Source organism: Saimiri boliviensis, chromosome 14 (genome assembly GCF_048565385.1).
Source record: "Saimiri boliviensis isolate mSaiBol1 chromosome 14, mSaiBol1.pri, whole genome shotgun sequence".
NCBI lineage: Eukaryota > Metazoa > Chordata > Mammalia > Primates > Cebidae > Saimiri > Saimiri boliviensis.
Window position 1 is genome coordinate 95,296,847 of NC_133462.1, and position 26,218 is coordinate 95,323,064.

General features: G+C 43.9%; 2 protein-coding genes across 2 annotated transcripts in view; one reads left to right on the plus strand and one right to left on the minus strand.

The window, feature by feature from the left end:
* LOC141581106 (tubulin beta-8 chain-like) overlaps positions 1–26,218 on the plus strand; it is a 537,263-nt gene that overhangs the window by 314,473 nt on the left and 196,572 nt on the right. The window lies entirely within an intron of this gene.
* Positions 1–26,218, minus strand: part of LOC120361674 (tubulin beta-8 chain-like) — a 67,781-nt gene that overhangs the window by 38,723 nt on the left and 2,840 nt on the right. The window contains exons 4-8 of the mRNA XM_074385511.1: positions 25,079–25,224; positions 23,774–23,919; positions 22,517–22,662; positions 21,221–21,366; positions 19,145–19,220 (exon numbers count right to left, since the gene is read on the minus strand). The gene's annotated coding sequence lies outside the window, so the exon portion shown is untranslated. The remainder of the gene's footprint in view (positions 1–19,144; positions 19,221–21,220; positions 21,367–22,516; positions 22,663–23,773; positions 23,920–25,078; positions 25,225–26,218) is intronic.

Consider the following 26,218-nt stretch of genomic DNA (forward strand, 5'->3'; position numbering starts at 1 on the left):
CACTCAGAGACCCAATCTGAAAGTCAACAGCTACAAAGACAACAGGTGGATATATCCACAAAGATGGGAAGAAGCCAGTGCAAAAAGGATGAAAACACCCAAAACCAGAATGCCTCTCCTCCTACAAAGGATCACAACTCCTCACCAGCAAGGGAACAAGGCTGGATGAGGAGAATACATATGATGAATTGACAGAATCAGGCTTCAGAAGGTGGGTAATTAGAAAGTTCTGTGAGCTAAAAGAACATGTTCTAACTCAATGCAAAGAAACTAAGAACTTTGAAAAAAGATTTGACGAAATGCTAACAAGAATAAACAACTTAGGAATATAAGTGAATAGATGGAGCTGAAAAACACAACAAGAGAATTTCACGAAGCATACACAAGTTTCAACAGCCGAATTGACCAAGCAGAAGAAAGGATATCAGAGGTTGAAGATCAACTCAAAGAAATAAAATGAGAAGACAAGATTAGAGAAAAAAGGGTAGAAAGGAATGAACAAAGTCTCCAAAAAATATGGGACTATGTGAAAAGACCTAATCTACATTTGATAGGTGTACCTGAATGTGATGGAGAGAATGAATCCAAGCTGGAAAATACTCTTTAGGCTATTATCCAGGAAAACTTCCCCAACCTAGCAAGGCAGGCCAATATCCAAATCCAGGAAATACATAGAACACCACAAAGATATTCCTCAAGAAGAGCAACCCCAAGGCACATAATCATCAGATTCACAAGGGCTGAAATGAAGGGGAAAATGCTAAGGGCAGCCAGAGAGAAAGGTCGGGTTACCCACAAAGGGAAGCCCATCAGACTCACAGCACATCTCTCAGCAGAAACCATACAAGCCAGAAGAGAGTGGGGGCCAATATTCAACATCCTTAAAGAAAAGAATTTTCAACCCAGAATTTCATATCCAGCCAAACTAAGCTTCATAAGTGAAGAAAAAATAAAATCCTTTGTGAACAAGCAAGTACTCAGAGATTTCATCACCACCAGGCCTGCTTTACAAGAGGTCCTGAAGGAGGCACTGAACATAGAAAAGAACCACCAGTACCAGCCACTCCAAAAACATACCAAAGACTAAAGAGCATCAACACAATGAAGAATCTGCATCAACTAACAGGCAAAACAGCCAGCTAGCATCAAAATGGCAGGATCAAATTCACACATAACAATATTAACCCTAAATGTAAATGGGCTAAATGCTCCAATCAAAAGACACAGACTGGTAAACTGGATAAAAAACCAAAACCAATTGGTGTGCTGTATCCAGGAAACCAATCTCACATGTAAGGATACACAAAGTCTCAAAATAAAGGGACAGCAGAATATTTACCAAGCAAATGGAGAGCAAAAAAAAAAAAAAAAAGCAGGAGTTGCAATTCTCATCTGATAAAATAGGCTTTAAACCAACAAAGATCAAAAGAGACAAAGAAGGACATTACATAATGGTAAAAGGATCAATGCAACAAGAAGAGCTAATGATCCTAAATATATATGCACCCAACACAGGAGCACCCAGATACATAAGGCAAGTTGTTAATGACTTACAAGGAGACTTAGACTTCCACACTATAATAGTGGGAGACTTTAAGACCCCATTGTCAATATTAGACAGATCAATGAGACAGAAAATTAATAAGGATATCCAGGACTTGAACTCAGACCTGGACCAAGCAAACCTAATAGACGTTTACAGAATGCTCCACCCCAAATCCAAAAAATATACATTTTTCTCAGCAACACATTGCACCTACTCTAAAATTGACCAAATAATTGGAAGTAAATCACCCTCAGCAAATGCAAAAGAACGGAAATCATAACAAACAGTCTTTCAGATCACAGTGCAATCAGGTTAGAACCCAGAATGTAGAAACTAACAGAACCACACAGCTTCATGGAAACTGAACAACTGGCTCTTGAATGTTGACTGGATAAACAATGAAATGAAGGCAGAAATAAAAATGTTCTTTGAAACCAATGAGAACAAAGACACAACATACCAGAATCTCTGGGACACATTTAAAGCAGTCTCTAGAGGAAAATATATAGCAATAAGTGCCCATATGAGAAGCAAGGAGAGATCTAAAATTGACACCCTATAGTCAAAATTGAAAAAGCTAGAGGAGCAAGCTCAAAAAAAACTCAAAACCTAGCAGAAGACAAGAAATAACTAAGATCAGAGCAGAATCGAAGGAGATAGAGACACAAAATACCCTTCATAAAATCAACAAATTTAGGAGTTGGTTTCTCAAAAACATCAGCAAAATAGACCACTAGCCAGATTAATAAAAAAGAAGAGAGAATAATCAAATAAATTCAATAAAAAAAGATAAAGGGGATATTATCACAGATTCCACAGAAATACAAACCATCATCAGAGATTATTACAAACAACTCTATGCACAAAAACTAGTAAACCTGAAAGAAATGGATAAATTCCTGGACACTTGCATCCTCCCAAGCCGAAAGCAGGAAGAAGTCAAAACCCTGAAGAGACCAATAACAAGATCTGAAGTTGAAGCAGCAATTAAGAGCCTACAACCCAAAAAAAGTCCAGGTCCAGATGGATTCACAGCTGAATTCTATCAGACATACAAAGAGGAGCTGGTATCTAATTCCTTCTGAAACTATACTAAGCTATGCAAAAAGAGGGAATCCTTCCCAAATCATTTTATGAGATCAACATCATCCTGATACCAAAACCCAGCAGAGACTCAGCAAGAAAAGAAAACTTCATGTAATTCCAGCACTTTGGGAGGCTGAGGCGGGTGGATCACGAGGTCAAGAGATCGAGACCATCCTGATCAACATAGTGAAACCCCGTCTCTACTAAAAATACAAAAAATAAGCTGGGCATGGTGGCACATGCCTGTAATCCCAGCTACTCAGGAGGCTGAGGCAGGAGAATTGCCTGAACCCGGGAGGCAGAGGTTGCGGTGAGCCGAGATCACGCCATTGCACTCCAGGCTGGGTAACAAGAGTGAAACTCCGTCTCAAAAAAAAAAAAAAAAAGAAAAAGAAAAAAGAAGAAAACTTCAGGCCAATATCCATGATGAACATAGATGCAAAAATCTTCAATAAAATATTATCAAACCAATTGCAACAGCACATCAAAAAGCTTATCCGGCTGGGCGCGGTGGCTCAAGCCTGTAATCCCAGCACTTTGGGAGGCCGAGGCGGGTGGATCACGAGGTCAAGAGATCGAGACCATCCTGGTCATCATGGTGAAACCGCATCTCTATTAAAAATACAAAAAATTAGCTGGGCATGGTGGCACGTGCCTGTAATCCCAGCTACTCAGGAGGCTGAGGCAGGAGAATTGCCTGAACCCAGGAGGTGGAGGTTGTGGTGAGTCGAGATCGTGCCATTGCATTCCAGCCTGGGTAACAAGGGCGAAAACTCTGTCTCAAAAAAAAAAAAAAAAGCTTATCCACCACGATCAAGTAGGATTCATCCTGGGGATGCAAGGCTGATTCAATATATGCAAGTCTATACACATAATTTACCACATAAACAGAACCAAGACAAAAACCACATGATTATCTCAATTGATGCAGAAAAGGCCTTTAACAAAATTCAACAGGCCTTTATGCTAAAAACCCTGAATAAACTAGGTATTGATGGAATGTATCTCAAAATAGTAAAAGCTATTGACGACAAACCAACAGCCAATATCATACTGAATGGGCAAAAACTGGAAGCATTCCCTTTGAAATTTGGCACCAGACAAGGATGGCCTCTCTCACCACTCCTATTCAATATAGTATTGGAAGTTCTAGCCAGAGCAATCAGTCAAGAAAAAGAAATAAAGGGTATTCAACTAGGAAAGGAGGAAGTCAAATTGTCTCTATTTGCAGATGACATGATTGTATATCTAGAGGACCCCATCGTCTCAGCCCAAAATCTCCTGAAACTGATAAGCAACTTCAGCAAAATCTCAGGAAACAAAATCAATGTGCATAAATCACAAGCATTCCTATACACCAATAACAGACTGAAAGAGAGCCAAATCAAGAACGAACTGCCATTCACAATTGCTACAAAGAGAATAAAATACCTAGGAATATAACTAACGAGGAACATAAAGGACCTCTTCAAGGAGAACTACAAGCCACTGCTCAGTGAAATAAGAGCGGACACAAACAGATAGAGGAACATTCCATGTTCATGGTTAGGAAGAATCAACATCGTGAAAATGGCCATACTGCCCAAAGTAATTTACAGATTCAATGCTATCCCCATCAAGCTACCAGTGACCTTCTTCACAGAACTGGAAAAAACCACCTTAAACTTCACATGGAACCAAAAGAGAGCCCGCATAGCCAAGTCAATTCTAAGCACAAAGAACAAAGCAGTAGGCATCACAGTACCGGACTTCAAACTATACTACAAGGCTATAGTAATCAAAACAGCATGGTACTGGTACCAAAACAGAGATATAGAACAATGGAACAGAACAGAGGCCTCGGAGGCAACACAACATATCTACAACCATCCGATCTTTGACAAACCTGACAAAAGCAAGCAATGGGGAAAAGATTCCCTGTTTAATAAATGGTATTGGGAAAACTGGCTAGCCATGTGCAGAAAGCAGAAACTGGACCCCTTCCTGACACCTTACACTAATAATAACTCCAGATGGATAAAAGACTTAAACAGAAGACCTAATACCATAAAAACTGTAGAAGAAAACCTAGGCAAAACCATCCAGGACATAGGCGTAGGCAAGGACTTCATGACCAAAACACCAAAAGTATTGGCAACAGAAACTAAAACAGATAAATGGTACCTAATCAAACTCCACAGCTTCTGTATGGCAAAAGAAACAGTCATTAGAGTGAATCATCAACCAACAGAATGGGAAAAAATTTTTGCAATCTACCCATCTGACAAAGGGCTAATATCCAGAATCTACAAAGAACTAAAACAGATTCACAAGAAAAAAACAAGCCCATTCAAAAGTGGGTAAATGATATGAACAGACTCTTTTCAAAAGAAGATGTACAGGAGGCCAACAAACAGATGAAAAAATGCTCATCATCACTGGTCATTAGAGAAATGCAAATCAAAACTACATTGAGATACCATCTCATGCCAGTTAGAATGGCGATCATTAAAAAATCTGGAGACAACAGATGCTGGAGAGGATGTTGAGAAATAGGAACACTTTTACACTGTTGGTGGGAGTGTAAACTAGTTCAACCACTGTGGAAGACAGTGTGGCGATTCCTCAAGGACCTAGACATAGAAATTCCATTTGACCCAGCAATCCCATTACTGGATATATATCCAAAGGATTATAAATCATTCTACTATAAGGACACATGCACACGAATGTTCATTGCAGCACTGTTTACAATAGCAAAGACCTGGAACCAACCCAAATGCCCATCGATGATAGACTGGACAGGGAAAATGTGGCACATATACACCATGGAATATTATGCAGCCATCAAAAACGATGAGTTCGTGTCCTTTGTAGGGACATGGATGAACCTGGAAACCATCATTCTCAGCAAACTGACACAAGAGCAGAAAGTCAAACACCGCAAGTTCTCACTCATAGGCAGGTGTTGAACAATGAGAACACATGGACACAGGGAGGACAGCATTACACACTGGGGCCTGTTGGGGGGAAAAGGGGAGGGACAGCATAGGGTGGGGAATTAGGGAGAGATAGCATGGGGAGAAATGCCAGATATAGGTAATAGGGAGGAAGGCAGCAAATCACACTCCCACGTGTGTACCTATGCAACAATATTGCATGTTCTTCACATGTACTCCAAAACCTAAAATGCAATAAAATTTTTAAAAAATCTGGAGACTAGGCCGGGCGCGGTGGCTCAAGCCTGTAATCCCAGCACTTTGGGAGGCCGAGGCGGGTGGATCACGAGGTCGAGAGATCGAGACCATCCTGGTCAACATGGTGAAACCCCGTCTCTACTAAAAATACAAAAAATTAGCTGGGCATGGTGGCGTGTGCCTGTAATCCCAGCTACTCAGGAGGCTGAGGCAGGAGAATTGCCTGAACCCAGGAGGCGGAGGTTGCGGTGAGCCAAGATCGTGCCATTGCACTCCAGCCTGGGTAACAAGAGCAAAACTCCGTCTCAAAAAAAAAAAAAAAAAAAAAAAAATCTGGAGACTACAGATGCTGGAGAGGATGTGGAGAAATAGGAACACTTTTACACTGTTGGTGGGAGTGTCAATTAGTTCAACCATTGTGGAAGACAGTGTGGTGATTCCTCAAGGACCTAGAAATAGAAATTTCATTTGATTCAGCAATCCCGTTACCACGTATATATCCAAAGGATTATAAATCGTTCTACTATAAGAACACATGCACACCGATGTTCATTTCAGCACTGTTTACAATAGCAAAGACTTGGAACCAACCCAAACACCCATCGATGATAGACTGAACAAAGAAAATGTGGCACATATACACCATGGAATACTATGCAGCCATTAAAAATGATGAGTTCGTGTCCTTTGCAGGGACATGGATGAACCTGGAAAACATAATTCTCAGCAAGCTGACACAAGAACAAAAAATCAAACACCACCTGTTCTCATTCATAGACAGGTGTTGAACAATGAGAGCACATGGACACAGGGAGGGAAGCATCACATACTGGGGTCTGTCAGGGTAAATAGAGGAGGGACAGTGGGGATTGGGGAGTTGGGAGGGACAGCATGGGGAGAAATGCCAGATATAGGTGATGGGGAGGAAGGCAGCAAATCACACTGCCATGTGTGTACCTATGCAACAATCTTGCATGTTCTTCTCATGTACCCCAAAACCTAAAATGCAATTAAAAAAAGGAAAAAAAAATTCTCTAAAAGTCCTACTAATAATAATGTCTAGTTTGTGGGGTTTATCAAAAAGGAAGACTAAAACATTGGATTCTCATCCACCTTAGAACAGAAGAGAACTTCTTCAACCTAATAAAGGGCATCTCAAGAAACCCTATATCAAACATCATATTTAATGACAAAAAAATCAAATGCTTTTCTCTTAATGTCAGAAACAAGACAGGCATTTCCACTGTCACCAGAATTTATAATTATACTGAAGAACTGAAGGTTCCACCTTGTATAATGAGGTCAATCATTGAATAAATAATCTTGGAAATGAAGAAATAAAACATTCTCTTCATAGATGACATGATTTGTACTTGGAAAATACCAAAGACTCTGCAAAAAATTAATGAAACTATTTGTTGAGTTTAGCAAAGTTTTAGGATGCAAGGTCAATATACAAAAATTAATTATAGTTCTATATACTATACTATAAAATTCTGTTCTATAAAATTAATTGTAGCTTTATATACTATAAAATCTGATTTCCAATTGTTCATAATTAGTACGTTCACAATTAGTATGAGCAATTGGAAATCAAATTTTAACATGAAGCACTATTTACTATAGCACCAAAATATGAAATGCTTAAGTATAAATCAATCAAAACATGTACAAAATCTGTATGCTGAAAACTGCAAAACATTATCAGAAAATATCACAGATAATTAAATAAACAGAAAGATATACTGTTTTCATGGATTGGTGAACTCAATATTCTTAAGATGTCGGTTCTCTCCAATCAATATCTGAGCAAAATTTTTGTAGAAATGTATCAGCTGATTCCAAAATTAGGTGGAAAGACAATAGATTAAAACTAGCCAAAATAATTTCGAGAAAGAATAATAATAGCAATGTTGAAGAATTCACAATATCCAATTTCAATAGTACTGTATTTAAGACAGTGTACTGCTGATTAAAAAAAAAAATGCAGATAAATCAGAGACAGTCCAGATGTAGACCCCAAAATTTTAATATAATGAAATGTAGAAAGAATAGTTTTTTTTTTTTTACAAATACCGCTGGGATAATTGTAAATCCATATTTTTAAAAAGCTAATCTTGATCCATATATCACACCATATAGAAAGTAAGTTGACACTTTCTCATAGACATATACTTACAGTACAACACAGCAATCCAGGTAATTACCCAAACAAATGGAAGATTGTGACAAACACAAAAGACCATATACTGTATTATTTCACTAATACTAAATTCTGGAAAAGGTAAAACCATAGTGACTGAAACTAAATAGATGGCTGCCTAGAACTGGGAATTGGAGGAAGGCACTCAGTGCAAAGGGCCATGAGGAACTTCTGGCAATGATCTATATCTTGATTATGGTCATGGATACATGACTGTGTGTAAACTCCAAAGCTTACTAAATGTTACAGTTAAAATAGGTAAATTTTATTGCATGGAAATTATTCCTCAATCAAACTAGGGAAAAGTGAATTGGCTAAATTATTCCTCAACCTTCCCTGAATTCAGTTAGACTTACTTGAGTCATTTTTTGACTGAGTCATCCATGTCCACCCTTCTTCATACAGTAGTTTCCTGTATCATCAACTGTTGTTCAGCCTTTATTAAAAGTGCATCACTATTTTCTCCAGAATTTTCTTCCATGCCTCTAACACCCATTCTACAAGTTTTGATGTAAATGTTCAAGCAATGATGATCATATTACTTTTGCTGCTTACCTGACTATAAGATGCTTTCTGACTTCAGATATATTAAAATGTGAAAAAAATGTACATCTAAGAACGAAAATGTGATAGAAGGCAACAAGGTTTAAATGCTGGTGAAATGAACTTTTTAATTATTATGTAATAATCTCTTTATCTTTAGTAATGCTTTTTGGTTGTCAGTGTTACCTGACGTAAATATAACTAACATGACATTCTTTTAATTTTGTTGGTATATCTTTTCCCCACCTTTTTGCTTTGAGAGATCAACCTTGCCTTTACAATTAAGGGGCTCTAGAGAGCTAGTGCTGGTTGCTGAGCAGTGTCTATGATGTCTGGTGGAGGTAGATATTTGACAGAGCAGTAACAGTACCTTTGAGATAAGACTTATTTATAAGAGGGATCCCCAGAAAAACTTGAGAAACATTGTAGAAGTAGCTAATGTCATCTGCAAGCACGTGGAGCAAAAGCCACTGACATCTGAGTATTAATGTAATAATGATTCCTGTCTCTGTTCTCAATTGACTTTATTTAGAATACATATACAACATATAAAAATGTATTTAAAAGCCAGGAAAATTTCTACTAACACCTTAGCCTGGATTATCACAAATCAACAAATCTGTATGTTCTATTTCACTGCAAATAACACATATTACCTTTGGAATATTTATAACACCAAAAGTAAAATGAGAGAAATGTAAGATAACCCTTCCAAAATATAATTAAATGATTGGGCAATAGGAAGACTGAAAAAAAAGATCTCTTAAATTTGGCAAGAAAGAAGTCACTGATAAGCTCAGGAAAGACATTTACAGTAAAGTACAAGGACTAGGAGCCATATTAAAGAGAAATGAGTGAAAATCAATTACTCTCAACAATATGTTTGAGGAATTTGGGGTCAAAGGGTAGTTGCATATTTCTTTTGAATCAGTCCATATCCAAAAAGCTAAGGCTTAGGCCTTCCCAACTAAATTGCCTCATGCTGATTTCTTTCTGTATATCACTTTAAGTTTTATCTTGTCATCTCTTTTTATCAGATTGTTTTCACAATCTGATAAAAGGTCAAGAGAGTCCTGTCACACAACATGGTCCAGATACTCACTTTGACACCCACTGACCATGTGGCCTTAACTGCTCTGACCATCCATTTTCCCTGTCCTGCCTCCTGCCACCTCTCCAGCAACCTCAACACCCCACTCTGAGTTCTTCCAGGAACATCATTCAGGCTATTCACTCACTCATTCATTTTTTCAATCAGTGAATATAATGGAGCACCTGCTGTGAACTTGAGGTTGGAAAAACAGTAGTGAACACTGTATAACGTTATCTCTGTTTCTCCTGACAGCATTGCTCAAGCAGTTCCTTGTGTCTGGAATGCTCTTTTCTGGCTAACTCCCACCAACCCTCAGGTACCATCTCTGCCAGGAAGGGCACCTGCCCACCACTATCCCCCGGATATGGCCAATAACTGAAGGCAGAGTTATAGAAGTTTAACTACAGGCCTGTAAGCAAGAAATAACTGCTAGTGTAAGCTGTTGAGAGTTGGGGGGCTATTTGTTACACAGCATCATTGTAGCAAAAGCTGACCAATACAAACAGGCAAATTCTAGCTTCAAGTTTCAGGACTGGGACACAGTGAATCAACACTTAGTGTTTTTAGACAGGGTGGGCCAATGCTAAGCAGATGTTCTCAGAAGAGACAACATCTGAGATTGAGAGAGACCTGGGTGTGAGTCTGCTTTGTCATGCATGGGTAGTAAAAAGCCTATTGATTAAAAAACACATTCTCTGGAATCAAGTTGCTTGGGTGCAAATCCCAGTGCTGCCACTTATAAGCTATGTAACCTGGTACTAGTTTCTTAACTTTTGGGCCTCAGTTTCCTCATCTGTGAAATGGAAATGATTCAAGTACCAGCCTCACGAGGGCATTAAGTTGATTCAGTAAGCTAATATATGTGATGTGCTATGAGTCGCTACTTTTCAGTCATTGTGGGTGAGCTTGGCTTGGCAACTTTACTTCTACAACCTTGTCATGTATCCAGCGCACTTTGTGTTCTTTGGATTATTAGAAACTCTAGCTGGCATGTTGTAACTTTCTAGGCACCAAAACCTTCTTGTGCTGTCTCCATAGCAACTGCAAGCATAGACTCTGGAGTCGGATACACTCAAGTTCTAATCTGGTGACCTTGGGCAACTGATTTAACTCTCTTTGCTCATAAAATGATAGCAGTAATTTCACACGCCTCTGAGGGTATGGTGAGAATCAAATGCAAATAGTGTATTTTTTACAGAAGTACTTAGCACAGCCCCTGGCTCATAGATGGTGTTATTGGCTCTTCTTGGAGAGAGGTGACCTTTTGGAGAGCCATCTGCTTCTGGGCATCAGTTTGCAGGGAGGGTGTGACCAGAGCAATCCACTCTTGCCAGTAGGACCCTTTGAGTCTTTTTCCTGAAGGTTGGCAAGAGCCAGTCACAGAGAATCAGCAGAGCACACCTAGTACCTCCTTCTCCTCTATCTCCTAGTTGTCTGGCTTGATCCAGAAGACTTATGAGGGCCCCCTTCTTGTGAAGGTACTCCTAGTTGGAACCCATCTCTACAATGGCCCCACCCACCAGCACAACAATCCAATCAGCCTGGGACAGGATGTGGAGTGCGTGGGTCACAAGAGTCTGTGTCTGGGCAGGGAAGGGTTAGTAGTTAACACACATGTGGCCATGTTCCATGGCTCATGCCTGTAATCCCAGCACTTTGAGAGGCCAAGGCAGGTGGATCACTTGAGGCCAAGAGTTCAAGACCAGCCAGGTCACTGTGGCTAAGCCCTGTATCTAGTAAAAATACTAAAATGAGCTTGGTATGGTGGCACACACCTGTAGTCACAGCTACTTGGGAAACAGAGGCATGAGAATCACTTGAAACTAGGAGGCGGAGGTTGCAGTGAGCTGAAATTGCACCACCACATTCCACCCTAGGTGATGGAGCAAGACTCCATCAAAAAGAAAGGAAGGAAGGGAGGGATAGAGGAGAGAGGAAGAGAGAGAAAGAGGGAGAGAGAGGAAGGGAAAGGGGAATGAAGGGAAGGGGAAAGAAAGTAAGAAAAGAAAAGTCATAAACATGTGCTTGGCCAACCTCTGGAGCAGGGGGTAGGGGTGGGAGTATTGTCCCTGGACTCCGAGTGGGGAGAGCTCCCCTTCTTGTGCTCCTGCTATTTTTCTTGGAAATAGAATTTCCAAATAGAGAAACAGAGGGGACTCCTTCAGCCTACCTCAAGAAAACAAGGAGTCCATCTGACCCAGGACAATCATCCAAGGCAGAGCTGTAGTAGTTAAACCACAGATGCATAAGCAAGAAACAGCTGTTGTTGTAAGCTGATGGAATCTGAGGGGTTGTTTGTTATGCAGCATCACCACAGCAAAAGCTGACCAATAAAGAGGAAAATTGGACTCAAGTGGAAGGTGGTGGTGAGAGAAACTTGGGTTAGGACAGAATGCTGAGGGCTTCCTCTGCCTTTGCCCTGTGCCCTCTGACACATGTTCCCAAACTTACTGTTCCCTGGAGTAGCCCACCAGGCCTGATGACCTGGCTAAAGATGTGCTAAGTGAGGTGGGCATCCAAGCCCACCAGGGGGTCATCCAGCAGGTACACAGTTGCCTTTCTGTACACAGCCTGGGCGAGGCTCAGCTGCTGCTTCGGGCTCCTGAGAGATTCATGTCCTGTGGCCACAGAAGGGACATCTACAGGGTGAAACTGGGGAGCCCACGCAGAAGCAGGTTGGGGTGCAACTGCCCATCAGGGTGAGGTGTAGCTCCCCATGTCTGTCCCCTGGGGACATGCTCAGCTTCAAAGGCACTCACTCCCAAGCCAGCATTCCCTGCATCCTTACCGGCCTCGCTTCTCCCCTTCCCAGCACACTTCCTGGAGGGGTTACCTGTGCTTCCCAAGCTACTCTGTCTCCTACTCACTCTCTGTATCCATTTGAGTCCAACTTCTGTTCCCTTTCTCCACTGAGACTACCTTTAATGAGGACACCATTCATTTCCCTATTCGATGATCCAGTGGTAACTTTTTAGTCCTACTCATTTTTATTTTAAATTTTAATTGATTTCTTTTAGTTTTTATTGATATGTAATAGTTGTACCTATTTGAGGGGCACAGGTGATATTTTGAGACCTGTAGAGCAGTGGTCCCCAACCTTTTTGGCACCAGGGATCGGTTTTGTAGAAGACAACTTTTCCATGGGCCTGGGGGCAGGGGGTGCTCTCAGGATGACTCAAGCACATTACATTTATTGTGCACTTTACTTCTATTATTATTATTATTAATTGAGATGGATTTTTGCTCTCCTCACCCAGGCTAGAGTGGAATGGCATGATCTGGGCTCACTGCAACCTCTGCCTGCTGAGTTCAAGCAATTCTCCTGCCTCAGCCTCCAAAGTAGCTGGGATTACAGGTGCCTGCCACTACATCTGGCTGATTTTTTGTATTTTTAGTAGAGATGGCATTTTGCCATGTTGTCCAGGCTGGTCTCAAACCCCTGACCTCAGATTATCTCCTGCCTCACCCCCTCAAAGTGCTGGGATGATAGGCATAAGTCATTGTGCCTGGCCTGCTCCTATTACTATTACATTGTAAAATATGACAAAATACTTACACAACTCACCATAATGTAAAATCATTGAGAGCCTCAGCTAGTTTTGCTGAAACTAGATGGTCCCTCTGGGGGCAATGGGAGACTGGGAGACTGTGATAGATTATCAGGCATTAGATTTTTATAAGAAGCATGCAGGCCGGGCGCGGTGGCTCAAGCCTGTAATCCCAGCACTTTGGGAGGCCGAGGCGGGTGGATCACGAGGTCGAGAGATCAAGACCATCCTGGTCAACATGGTGAAACCCCGTCTCTACTAAAAATACAAAAAATTAGCTGGGCATGGTGGCACTTGCCTGTAATCCCAGCTACTCAGGAGGCTGAGGGAGGAAAATTGCCTGAACCCAGGAGGCAGAGGTGGCGGTGAGCCGAGATCGCGCCATTGCATTCCAGCCTGGGTAACAAGAGCGAAACTCCGTCTCAAAAAAAAAAAAAAAAAAAAAAAAAAAAAAAGAAGAAGAAGAAGCATGCAGCTGCAGGGCATGGTGGCTCATGCCTGTAATCCCAGCACTTTGGGAGGTCAAAGTGGGTGGATCACAAGGTCAGTAGTTTGATACCAGCCTGGCCAACATGGTGAAACCCTGTCTCTACTAAAAAAATATAAAAATTAGCCTTGCATGGTGGTATGTATCTGTAATCCCAGCTACTCAGGAGACTGACGCAGGAGAATGGCTTGAACCCAAAAGGCAGAGGTTGCAGTGAGCCAAGCATGTGCCACTGTACTCTAGCCTGGCAAAGAGTGAGACTGCATCTCAAAAAAAAAAAAAAAAAGAAGAAGAAGAAGCACGCAGCCGAGATTCCTCACATGTTCTCTTTACACTAGGGTTTGTGCTCTTATGAGAATCTAACACTGCCACTGATCTAGAGGTGGAGCTTAAGTGGTGATGCAAACAATAAGGAGTGGCTGTAAACACAGATGAAACCTCACACACATGCCCCCTACTCATCTGCTGTGCTGCCTGTCCAGTTCCTAACCGGCCTCAGACTGGTACTGATTCGTGGCCAGAGGGTGTGGGGACCCCTGATGTAGAGTATGTAATGATTATATCAGGGTAACTGAGATAGTCATCACCTCAAATATTTATCTTCTGTATTGAGTGCACCACAATCCTTGTCTTCCAGCTATCTTGAAATTTACAAATAAATTCTCATTCACTATGATTTCCCTTGTGTAGTATTGATTACTATCACTTATTCCTTCTATCTAGGACTTCTTGTCTTTCATGCATTCCTTTTTAAAATTATTTTTATTTATTTTTGAGACAGTCTCGCTCTTCCATCCATGCTGGAGTGCAGTGGCATGATCTCAACTCACTCCAACCTCCACCTCCTGGGTTCAATCAATTCTCCTGCCTCAGCCTCCTGCGTAGCTGGGATTACAGGTGTGCTACCATGCCTGGCCAATTTTTGTATTTTTAGTAGAGATGGTCAGGCTGGTCTTGAACTCCTGACTTCAAGCAATCTGCCCGCCTCAGCCTCCCCAAGTGCTGGGACTGCAGGCATGAGCCACTGCACCCGGCCATTCATTCATTCTTTTTTTTTTCTCTCTGTAATCTAGACTCAGATGACACATTCATTCATTCTTACATTAATTTATTCCATTAAGAACTACTGCCTGGTTATCATATCCCTGTCAGGGTTCTAGTCTTTGGGGAAACAGCAGTGAACGAAACAAAGTTTCTGCTATCTGAATGGATCCATCACTCTAATGAGAGGGAGAAAGACAGGCAATCCACAAACAAACCAGTAACACAGACAGCACATTAGGTGGAAAGCGCTATGAAGAATAAATACTAAAGTAGGTGCAGCCAGGTGCGGTGGCTCACACCTGTAATCTCAGCACCTTGGGAGGCCAAGGTGAGTGGATCGCTTGAGATTAGGGGTTCGAGATCAGCCTGACCAACATGGTGAAACCCCATTTTTACTAAAAGTACAAAAATGGTGGCACCTGCCTTTAATCCTAGCTACTCAGGCGGGAGTATTGCTTGAACTTGAGAGGCGGAGGTTGCAGTGAGCCGAGATTGCACAACTGCACTCCAGCCTGGGGAACACAGCAAGACTGTCTCAAGAAGAAAGGAAAGGAAAGGAAAGGGGAAAGGAAAGGAAAGGCAAAGCAGGTGTGGGTGTAAGGCGCACTAGCATGAGCAGGGTTGCAGTGGTGGAGGTGGATAAGGTAATCTGGGAAGCCTTCTCTGCGAATGTGACAGAAGTGAGGGATGAGTCCTCGGGACTCCTGGGGAGAGATTTCCCACAGTGGGAACAGCAGTTGTAAAGGCCCTGGGGACAGAGTGTGCTGCAGGGGATCAGGGAACATCACAGACTCTGGAGGCTGGAGTGAAGCCAGGAGATGATGAAGGAAGATGGGGATGACAGATACCAGAGCAAGGTGACAGTGACCTTGCCAGGGATCATCACGACTTGGGCTTTGACTCTGAGGAAAATGGGAAGATGACCTGAGGTCAGGAGTTCGAGATGAGCCTGGCCAACATAGTGAAACACTGTCTCTACTAAAAATGTAAAAATTAGCCAAGTGTGGTGGCATGCGCCTATAATCCCAGCTACTCAGGAAGCTGAGGCAGGAGAATTTCTTGAATGTGGGAGGGGGAGGTTGCAGTGAGCCAAGATTGCACCACCCCAGCCTGTGCAACAGAGTGAGACTCCATCTCAAACACACACACACACACACACACACACACACACACACACGCACACAAAAGTGGAGGAGTGGATTTGGCCTGGGGGTCACAGTTTGCCAGCTCCTGCCCAAGCCATAGCTCCAGATGCATATATTCTGTGTCTTGGACATCTCTGTCCAGACCCTTTGGTGAGGCCCAGAGAGGGGAAGCAATTAGATCAACATCACCCAGCAAGGCAGGGCAGAGTAAGACAGGACTCTAGTCATCTCACTCTCAGTTGTCAAACAGACCCTCACAGCCAATCCCTACCACGACTCCTTGAGTCTCTCTTTGTGTCCATTTCTATTTATTGATTAGTGATTATTCATTGAGCACCTAGTATGTGCTTGACCATGAGCTCAGCCCTTCTTCTTCTCCACTTCCCTGACCACTCCCTGCATTTCTCCATCATAGTGCGCATGATGAGTCAGAGACCCAAATGACCCCCAACTGCAATGCCTCCCTGACCCAAAAGACCCTGAGACTCTCACCTTCTCCCTAATTGAAGTGTGGACTCCCCCAGGAAAGCTATCCACATCTGGCCCACAGGGCACAGACTTCTAGGGCTCTCCCCAGCCAGGCTGGGTCCAGCTACTGCCTGAGGCACACTTTCTCCACCACAGAGGTGTTCTGCACCCAGGCCTCCTGGAGCATGTAGGCCACTGAACACTAAAACACGACTTACTTTGGTCACAGAAGGATGATGGGGAAAGACGTATGACAGGTTTTGAGGAGCAGTGGGAGCTGGGCTCTCGGTGGGTGGGTGGGTGGTTGAGAGAAAGTGAGCTTGGCTGAGATGGGGAGGGGTGGAAAGGCAGTGAGGAAGGGGGACTTTCAGGATGATGGGGACATCCTAGCACACAGGAAGGGGGTGGCCTTACTTTGATGCTCACAAACCCTTCCACCTTTGACAGCGCCCCAAAGAGGATGTACAGCAGGGAGGACTTCCCTGTCCCCACTGGACTGACTAAAGCCAGGAAACAGCCCTGGGGCATGGTGAGGTTTATTCTTTGAGTGCAAGAAAGGAGACATGACATTGGTTAGGGCCCAGCCCTCATCTTTGAGGAAGGGTGAGCCTCAGATGGAGACGAGCTTTCCTGCTCCAGGACTCTAAGAGCACCTGTGGGGCTGTTCCTTTCCCAGTCCTTGTCTGGCTATTTGAGCAACCATCCTGTGCACATCTGTGCATGTGCACACACATACACACATACAAAGTGTGTACACATGCATGTACACTCATTTGCACACTCATACAAGCATGTTAGCATGCACAGCAACACACACAATGTAGGCACACATCTACGCACACAAGCACATGCGCATACCCAAGCAAACCATGCTCACATGCATACATGTGTGCACACACTCACACCATGCACACACATGCATGCATGTCCACCCACGTGCACAGAGTTGGCAGTAGCCTGAGGGTTTCACCAGCCTGGCCTCCTGCCTTGGCTTCTGCAATAAATAGGCTCTTTCCTCCCCTTCCTGCCCCTGCTCTTGGTCCTGCCCCACTCCTGTCCATGTCCCACAGCCCATCCTCCACCCCATGACCAGAGGGATCTGTTAAAACCCAAGTCGGCAGTGGCTCATGCCTGTAATCCCAGCACTTTGGGAGGCTGTGGTGAGTGGATCACCTGAGGTTGGGAGTCTGAGATCAACCTGACCAATATGGAGGAATTTCATCTCTACTAAAAAATACAAAAATTAGCTGGGTGTGGTGGTGGATGCCTGTAGTCCCAGCTACTTGGGAGGCTGAGGCAGGAGAATTGCTTGAACCGGGAGGTGGAGGTTGCAGTGAGCTTAGATCACACCACTTCACTCCAGCCTGGCAACAGAGACTCCATCTCAAAAAACAAACAAACAAACAAAAAACCCAAGTCAGCTCTTAACACTTCCCAGCTAAACCCGTTGGCACTCCCATTTCACTCAGGGTCAAAGCTAAAGTCCTGATGATCATGAACGACATCCCGTCTCCGTCCACTCTGTGCCTCAGCTGCTCTTTCTTGGCCATGCTGACCTCCTTGCTGTTTCTTGAACACAATAGTTCAGTGGTTTTCAACTGCGGATGACTGCATCCCCCAAGAGTCATTTGGCAAGATCTAGATATTTTTGGATGTCACAACTGGTAGGGGATGCTGCTGGCATCTAGTGGGTAGAGACTGGGAGTCTGCTAAACATCCCATAATGCACAGGACAGAACCCAACAATGAAGTTTCAGCCCAAAGTATCAACCATGCTGAGGTTGGAAAACCCAAGTCCAGACATAGTCCTGACCCAGGACCTTTGCATATGCCATTCCCACTGCCTAGAAGGCTCTTCTCCCATGCCAGCCATGGCGGCTTATGCCTGTAATCCCAGCACTATGGGAGATGAGGCAGGTGGATCACTTGAAGTTGGGAGTTGAAGACCAGCACAGCCAACATAGTGAAACCCCATCTCTACTAAAAATACAAAAATGAGCTGGGTGTGGTGGGGCACACCTGTAATCCCAGCTACTCGGGAGGCTGAAGCAAGAGAATTGCTTAAACCCCAAAGGTGGAAGTTGCAGTGAGCCAAGATCATGCCATTGCACCCCAGCCTGGGTGACAGAGCAAGACTGTTTCCAAAAAAAACCACAACTGTTCTCCCAGACACCTGCATGGCTCACTGTCTTTCCGTATGATCTCAGCTTGAATGCCAAGTGTTCCCTCACTAGGCATGCCATCGTGCTCTGTCCCCTTGCCCTGGATTCCTGTTTGGGCCTCACCTCTACCAGCACATCACCCAAAGAGAACAGGGCCTTTGTCTGTTTCTTTCACCCAATCCCCAGTACCTAGAACAGAGCATGGCCCAGAGCTAGTGCTCCATCAAAGAAGTGAGTGAGTGACAGCCAATGCAAATACTGCCCAGGACATATTCTCTCCCTTCTTATGGAGTTTCAGGCCTGGCTGAGATTTTTTGGCCACAAAGACCAAGCCATGGAATTGGGGGCTGTAGATGATAATGATCTGGGACTGATATATGTGGCACAGAATTGAGCAAAGCCGATTAAGCAAATGTCATTGTCCCCATCTGCAGGAAGTGCAGGTCTATGCTGTCCAGGTCCCCACCTGCAGGAGGTACAGGAGCATCCTGGGAACCTTCCTGGCAGAGGCCCAGCCCAACCTAACCTACCCTCCCATCCCAGGCTGGAAACCTGCACCACCCCTCAGGTGGAAGTCAGCTGGAGCGCTACACAGCTTCTCCCTAAAAACATGAGGCTGGTTTCCATGGGTGTCATTCTGTACCTGTGGAGGCAGGGAGGCCTTTCCTGGAACCAGGCAGAGGTGGCACCGTGTATCATGATGCAATCCTTCCTGGCAGCTGCGGGGCACAAGAGGCCAGTTACAGGAGCCCCCTGACCTGGCCACCCTCTGCATCGGGGAGGCCAGAGGCAGAAGCGGCAACAGGAAATCTCTCCTACTGAACAAACCGTCCTGCTGCTCACTGGCTCCTGTGTGACCCTGCAGGGGTAGGGCGCATGTCTCACGCCTGTAATCTCAGCACTTTGGGAAGCTGAGGTGGGTGGATCACTTGAGGCCAGGAGTTTCAGACCAGCCTGGCCAACTTGGCAAAACCCCACCTCTACCAAAAAGTATGAAAAGTAGCCAGGTGTGGTGGTGGGTGCCTGTAATCACAGCTACTCAAGAAGTTAAGGCAGGAGAATTGCTTGAACCCGGGAGGTTGCACTGAGCCAAGATTGCACCATTCACCGCACTCCAGCCTGGAAGACAGAGCGAGACTCCATCTCAAATAATAGCAAATACTTATTAGAATATATATTATATATTTTTAATTACATAACTACAATAATTATCATAACCATTATAATCGGTAATAAATATTTCACTGTGACAAGTGTAATTAGATTAGTGGTTCTTGATCCTTAACAAATAGAATCTCCTGAAAGATTTTCTAAAAATCAAAGCTCTCATGGCTCAGCCCAGATCCATTAAATCCATTCTCACAACCAGCTGCTGTGATGATCAATATGCCCATTTTGCAGATGGAAACACAAAGGCTGAGAGAGATGATCTACTTGTCAGGATCAACCAGCTAGTCAGTGCTGGGGCTGAGATTTGGACCTGGGCAGTCCGATGCCATCGGCTAGGTTTTTACCACTAGGTGAGTGTTTTTCAGGTATACAGTTTGCCCAGGTGCTTCAGTACAACAAGGGGGAGGGTGGCTTGGTCTGTGGGGTGACAAAAGGATGGGCTGGAGGGGCAAGCCCAAGTAACTTGAGTTTGGAGAGTCTCATCATGCAATAATGCTTGCAATGATGCTATTTTCTTTTCTCCTTTCAACACAGGCCGCACACACAACTGCTCGTGTTCAGCAAAATACTTAGTGGTATGAGGTGGGCTTTGAACCCGTTCATGCTCCAAAGGAAGACACACCTTTTGCTATTTCACCCGTCTATTCTCGTAGGGAATGTGAATAATTCTTTCAGACATGGCTCATGATGACAGGGACCACTCTCATTTCACCCTCAGAGGCAGACAAGAGGACTGCAAAGGACTCAGGTGTCGTCCCTGCTGACTGAAGAGGACTCCCATTTCCCCTCGAACCCAAAGACACAGCAAAAGTAGCTTTCTCTTTGAAGAGCACACAACTTTTTCAAAATACACAGCCAAAACGCTTTAAGTGCTTTAGCACTTAAAGCGGGGACCGTTTTGGCTGTGTATTCTGAAAAACATGTCTAGCATTCAAAGCACGGACAGTTTTAGCTGTGTATTTTCAAAAAGTTGTCTCTACCTGCCATAGCTCATGAAGTCAAAACGAGTGAGCTGTGTCCCCTTGATTTGAGCATCTTTTAGTAAGAAAGGATTAAGTTCAATTTGAAATTTGGAAAACTGCTTCTCATCTTGTCAATCAGCTGTCAGTTTTGTGTGTTAATTTCTAGGAGAGGTAATAGAGTCAATCCAAAACCAAAGGTGTATTCAAGTCCAGATTGACAAGTCAAACCAAGAAAGCAGGCACTGAGCTGGCAGAGGTATCTTTTCCCAGTGGGTGTTAAGGCCCACATAAATCCCTGTGAAGGAATCGGGAATCAGAGACAGAAAGGGACTCGCCTAAGGCTTGTCACATGAAAGCGCCTGGCAGACTGACTGGCAGAGGGCTGGAAATCAAATCCAAATCTTCGGACGTGTAATTTCACAGGGTGCACCGCCTCCCCCAGGCCCAATGTGACACTTCAATGGCTTAACGAGGGCTTGACGGGATGGATGTCAACATGAAAAGACATTCCATTCCATCGGACCTGTCTTTGGCCCATTGTCTCTAAGGAGAATGTGCCTGGTTCAAATTCTCACTTTGCTTCTCACCTGAGAGATGTGACCTCAGTGGTCAATGGGAAATGAGCTGGTTTCAGTCACCAACCTCTCACTCATCACCAAGAAAATTTCCTTCAACCATACATGGATTGTGTTTTCAGGAGTGCTGGGCTTCATCCACAGTTGTGAGTAACATGCTAAAAGAGGAAAAAAGATTTGCTGCTCAGGAATGGAGACAGAAATACAGACACACACACACAGACAGACACACACACACACACACACACACACACACACACACGACACAAAAATCACCCAAACACAGGCCGCACACACAACTACTCGTGTTCAGCAAAATACTTAGTGGTATGAGGTGGGCTTTGAACCCGTCCATGCTCCAAAGGAAGACACAACTTTTGCTATTTCACCCGTCTATTCTCGTAGGGAATGTGAATAATTCTTTCAGACATGGCTCATGATGACAGGGACCACTCTCATTTCACCCTCAGAGGCAGACAAGAGGACTGCAAAGGACTCAGGTGTTGTCCCTGCTGACTGAAGAGGACTCCCATTTCCCCTCGAACCCAAAGACACAGCAAAAGTAGCTTTCTTTTTGAAGAGCACACAACTTTTTCAAAATACACAGCTAAAACGGTCCCCGCTTTAAGTGGTTTAGCACTTAAAGCGGGGACCGTTTTAGCTGTGTATTCTGAAAAACATGTCTAGCATTCAAAGCACGGACAGTTTTAGCTGTGTATTTTCAAAAAGTTGTCTCTACCTGCCATAGCTCATGAAGTCAAAACGAGTGAGCTGTGTCCCCTTGATTTGAGCATTCTTTTAGTAAGAAAGGAATAAGTTCAATTTGAATTTTGGAAAACTGCTTCTCATCTTGTCAATCAGCTGTCAGTTTTGTGTGTTAATTTCTAGGAGAGGTAATAGAGTCAATCCAAAACCAAAGGTGTATTCAAGTCCAGATTGACAAGTCAAACCAAGAAAGCAGGCACTGAGCTGGCAGTGGGATCTTTTCCCAGTGGGCGTTAAGGCCCACATAAATCCCTGTGAAGGAATCGGGAATCAGAGACAGAAAGGGACTCGCCTAAGGCTTGTCACATGAAAGTGCCTGGCAGACTGACTGGCAGAGGGCTGGAAATCAAATCCAAATCTTCGGACGTGTAATTCACAGGGTGCACCGCCTCCCCCAGGCCCAATGTGACACTTCAATGGCTTAACGAGGGCTTGACGGGATGGATGTCAACATGAAAAGACATTCCATTCCATCGGACCTGTCTTTGGCCCATTGTCTCTAAGGAGAATGTGCCTGCTTCAAATTCTCACTTTGCTTCTCACCTGAGAGATGTGACCTCAGTGGTCAATGGGAAATGAGCTGGTTTCAGTCACCAACCTCTCACTCATCACCAAGAAAATTTCCTTCAACCATACATGGATTGTGTTTTCAGGAGTGCTGGGCTTCATCCACAGTTGTGAGTAACATGCTAAAAGAGGAAAAAAGATTTGCTGCTCAGGAATGGAGACAGAAATACAGACACACACACACAGACACACACACACACACACACACACACACACACATGCCCAAAAAATCACCCAAACACAGGCCGCACACACAACTGCTCGTGTTCAGCAAAATACTTAGTGGTATGAGGTGGGCTTTGAACCCGTCCATGCTCCAAAGGAAGACACAACTTTTGCTATTTCACCCGTCTATTCTCGTAGGGAATGTGAATAATTCTTTCAGACATGGCTCATGATGACAGGGACCACTCTCATTTCACCCTCAGAGGCAGACAAGAGGACTGCAAAGGACTCAGGTGTCGTCCCTGCTGACTGAAGAGGACTCCCATTTCCCCTCGAACCCAAAGACACAGCAAAAGTAGCTTTCTCTTTGAAGAGCACACAACTTTTTCAAAATAGCACTTAAAGCGGGGACCGTTTTAGCTGTGTATTCTGAAAAACATGTCTAGCATTCAAAGCACGTACAGTTTTAGCTGTGTATTTTCAAAAAGTTGTCTCTACCTGCCATAGCTCATGAAGTCAAAACGAGTGAGCTGTGTCCCCTTGATTTGAGCATTCTTTTAGTAAGAAAGGATTAAGTTCAATTTGAATTTTGGAAAACTGCTTCTCATCTTGTCAATCAGCTGTCAGTTTTGTGTGTTAATTTCTAGGAGAGGTAATAGAGTCAATCCAAAACCAAAGGTGTATTCAAGTCCAGATTGACAAGTCAAACCAAGAAAGCAGGCACTGAGCTGGCAGAGGTATCTTTTCCCAGTGGGTGTTAAGGCCCACATAAATCCCTGTGAAGGAATCGGGAATCAGAGACAGAAAGGGACTCGCCTAAGGCTTGTCACATGAAAGTGCCTGGCAGACTGACTGGCAGAGGGCTGGAAATCAAATCCAAATCTTCGGACGTGTAATTTCACAGGGTGCACCGCCTCCCCCAGGCCCAATGTGACACTTCAATGGCTTAACGAGGGCTTGACGGGATGGATGTCAACATGAAAAGACATTCCATTCCATCGGACCTGTCTTTGGCCCATTGTCTCTAAGGAGAATGTGCCTGCTTCAAATTCTCACTTTGCTTCTCACCTGAGAGATGTGACCTCAGTGGTCAATGGGAAATGAGCTGGTTTCAGTCACCAACCTCTCACTCATCACCAAGAAAATTTCCTTCAACCATACATGGATTGTGTTTTCAGGAGTGCTGGGCTTCATCCACAGTTGTGAGTAACATGCTAAAAGAGGAAAAAAGATTTGCTGCTCAGGAATGGAGACAGAAATACAGACACACACACACAGACAGACACACACACACACACACACACACACACACACACACACACACATGACACAAAAATCACCCAAACACAGGCCGCACACACAACTACTCGTGTTCAGCAAAATACTTAGTGGTATGAGGTGGGCTTTGAACCCGTCCATGCTCCAAAGGAAGACACAACTTTTGCTATTTCACCCGTCTATTCTCGTAGGGAATGTGAATAATTCTTTCAGACATGGCTCATGATGACAGGGACCACTCTCATTTCACCCTCAGAGGCAGACAAGAGGACTGCAAAGGACTCAGGTGTTGTCCCTGCTGACTGAAGAGGACTCCCATTTCCCATCGAACCCAAAGACACAGCAAAAGTAGCTTTCTCTTTGAAGAGCACACAACTTTTTCAAAATACACAGCTAAAACGGTCCCCGCTTTAAGTGGTTTAGCACTTAAAGCGGGGACCGTTTTAGCTGTGTATTCTGAAAAACATGTCTAGCATTCAAAGCACGGACAGTTTTAGCTGTGTATTTTCAAAAAGTTGTCTCTACCTGCCATAGCTCATGAAGTCAAAACGAGTGAGCTGTGTCCCCTTGATTTGAGCATTCTTTTAGTAAGAAAGGAATAAGTTCAATTTGAATTTTGGAAAACTGCTTCTCATCTTGTCAATCAGCTGTCAGTTTTGTGTGTTAATTTCTAGGAGAGGTAATAGAGTCAATCCAAAAGCAAAGGTGTATTCAAGTCCAGATTGACAAGTCAAACCAAGAAAGCAGGCACTGAGCTGGCAGAGGGATCTTTTCCCAGTGGGCGTTAAGGCCCACATAAATCCCTGTGAAGGAATCGGGAATCAGAGACAGAAAGGGACTCGCCTAAGGCTTGTCACATGAAAGTGCCTGGCAGACTGACTGGCAGAGGGCTGGAAATCAAATCCAAATCTTCGGACGTGTAATTTCACAGGGTGCACCGCCTCCCCCAGGCCCAATGTGACACTTCAATGGCTTAACGAGGGCTTGACGGGATGGATGTCAACATGAAAAGACATTCCATTCCATCGGACCTGTCTTTGGCCCATTGTCTCTAAGGAGAATGTGCCTGGTTCAAATTCTCACTTTGCTTCTCACCTGAGAGATGTGACCTCAGTGGTCAATGGGAAATGAGCTGGTTTCAGTCACCAACCTCTCACTCATCACCAAGAAAATTTCCTTCAACCATACATGGATTGTGTTTTCAGGAGTGCTGGGCTTCATCCACAGTTGTGAGTAACATGCTAAAAGAGGAAAAAAGATTTGCTGCTCAGGAATGGAGACAGAAATACAGACACACACACACAGACACACACACACACACACACACACACACACACACACATGCCCAAAAAATCACCCAAACACAGGCCGCACACACAACTGCTCGTGTTCAGCAAAATACTTAGTGGTATGAGGTGGGCTTTGAACCCGTCCATGCTCCAAAGGAAGACACAACTTTTGCTATTTCACCCGTCTATTCTCGTAGGGAATGTGAATAATTCTTTCAGACATGGCTCATGATGACAGGGACCACTCTCATTTCACCCTCAGAGGCAGACAAGAGGACTGCAAAGGACTCAGGTGTCGTCCCTGCTGACTGAAGAGGACTCCCATTTCCCCTCGAACCCAAAGACACAGCAAAAGTAGCTTTCTCTTTGAAGAGCACACAACTTTTTCAAAATAGCACTTAAAGCGGGGACCGTTTTAGCTGTGTATTCTGAAAAACATGTCTAGCATTCAAAGCACGGACAGTTTTAGCTGTGTATTTTCAAAAAGTTGTCTCTACCTGCCATAGCTCATGAAGTCAAAACGAGTGAGCTGTGTCCCCTTGATTTGAGCATTCTTTTAGTAAGAAAGGATTAAGTTCAATTTGAATTTTGGAAAACTGCTTCTCATCTTGTCAATCAGCTGTCAGTTTTGTGTGTTAATTTCTAGGAGAGGTAATAGAGACAATCCAAAACCAAAGGTGTATTCAAGTCCAGATTGACAAGTCAAACCAAGAAAGCAGGCACTGAGCTGGCAGAGGGATCTTTTCCCAGTGGGCGTTAAGGCCCACATAAATACCTGTGAAGGAATCGGGAATAAGAGACAGAAAGGGACTCGCCTAAGGCTTGTCACATGAAAGTGCCTGGCAGACTGACGGGCAGAGGGCTGGAAATCAAATCCAAATCTTCGGACGTGTAATTTCTCAGGGTGCACCGCCTCCTCCAGACCCAATGTGACACTTCAATGGCT